This window comes from Gekko japonicus, unplaced genomic scaffold, assembly GCF_001447785.1.
Source record: "Gekko japonicus isolate JY-2015 unplaced genomic scaffold, Gekko_japonicus_V1.1 scaffold598, whole genome shotgun sequence".
NCBI lineage: Eukaryota > Metazoa > Chordata > Lepidosauria > Squamata > Gekkonidae > Gekko > Gekko japonicus.
Genome location: NW_015170910.1, coordinates 348769 through 351907, shown reverse-complemented (window position 1 = coordinate 351907; position 3139 = coordinate 348769). Strand labels below are relative to the sequence as shown.

At 51.8% G+C, this 3139-nt stretch overlaps 1 non-coding gene across 1 annotated transcript; it reads right to left on the bottom strand.

The window, feature by feature from the left end:
• Nucleotides 1-1154: 1154 nt before the first annotated feature.
• Nucleotides 1155-1226, bottom strand: TRNAS-GGA. Its single transcript has one exon. It is a non-coding gene; the product is annotated as a tRNA-Ser (tRNA).
• Between the last annotated feature and the right edge of the window lie 1913 nt (nucleotides 1227-3139).

Here is a 3139-nt window from a genome sequence, read left to right as displayed (position 1 = left end):
CAATCTCTCTTCTTCTTCTTCTTCTTCTTCTTCTTCTTCTTCTTCTTCTTCGAAAACTGTGAGCTGGCTCACACTAGCTCAGCTTAGAGGGGACACTGGTCCAGACACAGGTGGGCACAGGGCTGCTAGCTCCAGGTTGAGGAATACCTGAAGATTTGGCAGGTGAAGCCTGAAGAGGGTGGAGGCACTTCAGTGGGGTATCATCCCATAGTGCGCACCTTCCAGAGTGGCCATTTTCCCCAGGTGAACGGATCTCCGTCACCTGGAGATCAGTTGTAACCAGCGCTCCCTCTAAGCTGAGTGAGTGTGAGCCAGCTCATAGTTTTTTAGCCTCCAGCTCTCACGTTTTTGTCTTGGCTCGGGAAGGAGGGCTCCAGAGCCAACTCATTTGTACAGCAGCCAAATCGCTCGCTCACCACTTGAATGCCAGCGGCTCGTAAAGTATAATTTCTGCTCACAAGACTTCACATCTTACAGGGAGTGTTGGTTGTAATCCCAGAACTTCTCCAGTCATCACCTGGAGGTTGGCAACCCTCGCCCAGACACAGGTAGGGAACTCAGTGAGACATTTACAACATCGATTAAGGCCAAGGGTGAGCGAACTTTTTGTAGTTAAAGAGCCCAACTAGGTCAACATTCAGAGCGAGAGACCAAGGGAGGCCCATCGGCATAGCCAAAGACAGGCAACGTAAACATTGCTGAAAACTGACACGCTGATTAATAATCCATATGGCCTCCAGAGTCCAAACTCTGGTTGTCATGGACGCACATGGACACATGAATTTGCCTTATACTCAATCAAACCATCAAGGCCAGTATTGTCTACTCAGACTGGGAGCAGCTCTTCAGAACCTCAGGCTGAGGTCTTTCACATCACCTACTGCCTGATCCTTTTACCTGGAGATGCCGGGGATTGAACCTGGGTCCTTCTGCATGCCAAGCAGAGGCTCTTCCACTCAGCCAGGGTCTCAGGCACAGAGGTCTCTCCCATCACCTCCAACCTGATCCTTTTACCTGGAGATGCCAGGGATTGAACCTGGGACCTCCTGCATGCCAAGCGGAGGCTCTGCCACTGAGCCACGGCCCCTCTTCACGCCTCTCCAAGGTCTCAGGCTGAGGTCTTTCACATCACCTCCTGCCTGGTCCTTTTTAACTGGAGATGCCGGGGATTGAACCTGGGACCTTCTGCATTCCAAGCAGAGGCTCTTCCACTGAGCCACAGCCCCTCTTTACAGCTCTCCAGGGTCTCAGGCTGAGGTCTTTCGCATCACCTACTGCCTGATCCTTTTACCTGGAGATGCCGGGGATTGAACCTGGGACCTTCTGCATGCCAAGCAGAGGCTCTTCCACTTAGCCAAGGTCTCAGGCACAGAGGTCTCTTCCATCACCTCCAACCTGATCCTTTTACCTGGAGATGCCGGGGATTGAACCTGGGACCTTCTGCATGCCAAGCAGAGGCTCTACCACTGAGCCACAGCCCCTCTTCACAGCTCTCCAGGGTCTCAGGCACAAAGGTCTCTCCCATCACCTACTACCTGACCCTTTTACCTAGAGATGCCGGGGATTGAACCTGGGACCTTCTGCATGCCAAGCAGAGGCTCTTCCACTCAGCCAAGGTCTCAGGCACAGAGGTCTCTCCCACCACCTCCAACCTGATCCTTTTATCTGGAGATGCCGGGGATTGAACCTGGGACCTTCTGCATGCCAAGCAGAGGCTCTTCCACTGAGCCAGGGTCTCAGGCACAGAGGTCTCTTCCATCACCTCCAACCTGTTCCTTTTACCTGGAGATACCGGGGATTGAACCTGGGACCTCCTGCGTGCCAAGCAGAGGCTCTACCACTGAGCCACAGCCCCTCCCCTGAACTGTGATTCCTTTAGTCGGAAGTAGCGTACCCAAGGTCTCACAATAAGTCACAAATGTAAGTGGGAACACCCTGTACAGATTGTTTTACTGCTCTGTCATAAATCTGAGCACACTTCGCGCATGGGTTCCTGGCAACCCTTCACCGCTCTCCTTTCCCTCTCTGCCAAGCCGTCTCTAAGCAGTCCCATTAAAAAAGAAAAAAAGATTTTGCCTGCCATTTCCTTCCCATACCGGTTATTCCAGAAACCCACCTCTGCTTCCGTTCTATCTTACCGTAGGGATTTCATTTTCTTTTGAAAAGAGCCGTGCTTGAGCCCTGTGCACAGTCACAAGTTTGCTCTGAAACCATACCAAGCAAAGCCCCCAAATTAGGTTAAATAGGCTGAGGCTGCTTGAAAAAAGAGACACTTATGATAGGAAGGATCGCCCCCTACTGGCATATACCTGTGACTTTTCTACTTGTCATGCCTGCCCCTGCTGATGTCATGCCTGCCTTTGCTGATGCCCCTGAACAGGCTCCTGAGGACCCTGAACAGGCTCCTGAGGACAGTACTGCAGCAGAAAGGCAAAGACTGGATCCTGTAGCTGAAAGCTATCTAAGTGGTGAGGAGGATAGAGCCTCCCAGGGAACACCTGCAAGGGATCAGTCTCTGCTGCAGCCCAGTAATTCATCATCAGACTCGCCTCCACCTGTAACCAGGCTCAGGAATGTAAGAAGACAACAGCTGAGAGAGCGAAGGCAGAATGCACGCATGCGTGCCAGAAGATCTCTTAGCCCTGATTACTGACAGGATCCTGTCCTCACTCCTGGCTAGCTAATGAGTTGATTAGCTAGCACTGTATATATGCAAGTCTGTTGCCAGCAGTCATTTGTGCTGGCAACGTCATTTGTTCAGGACCTGAATCCTTGCATCTCTGCTCCAGACCTTGTGGAATTCTTCTCGGCTTGATCCTTGGCTTTTGACCTTCGGCTTTGTTGACCCTGCGTTCATCTCTGACTCCTCTGGTATTGTTGTGATTTATGGACTTGAAACTTTGGTATGTCTGACCCTGCTTTTGGACTGTGATTTAAACCTGCTTGAACCTTGCTACCTGGTTTGCCCGGCTTGACCTCGGACTGTTCCTGGACTTTTGCTTGCTTGTGTCACGCCCCCTGGTCCTGCCGTGACACTACTATCCACTCACCAGCTGGAGCCAGTAGCCCACAGTTTGGTTTAGTGGCTGGGAGCACGGACTCAAATATGGGAGAACCAGGTTTGTTTCCCCACTCCTCC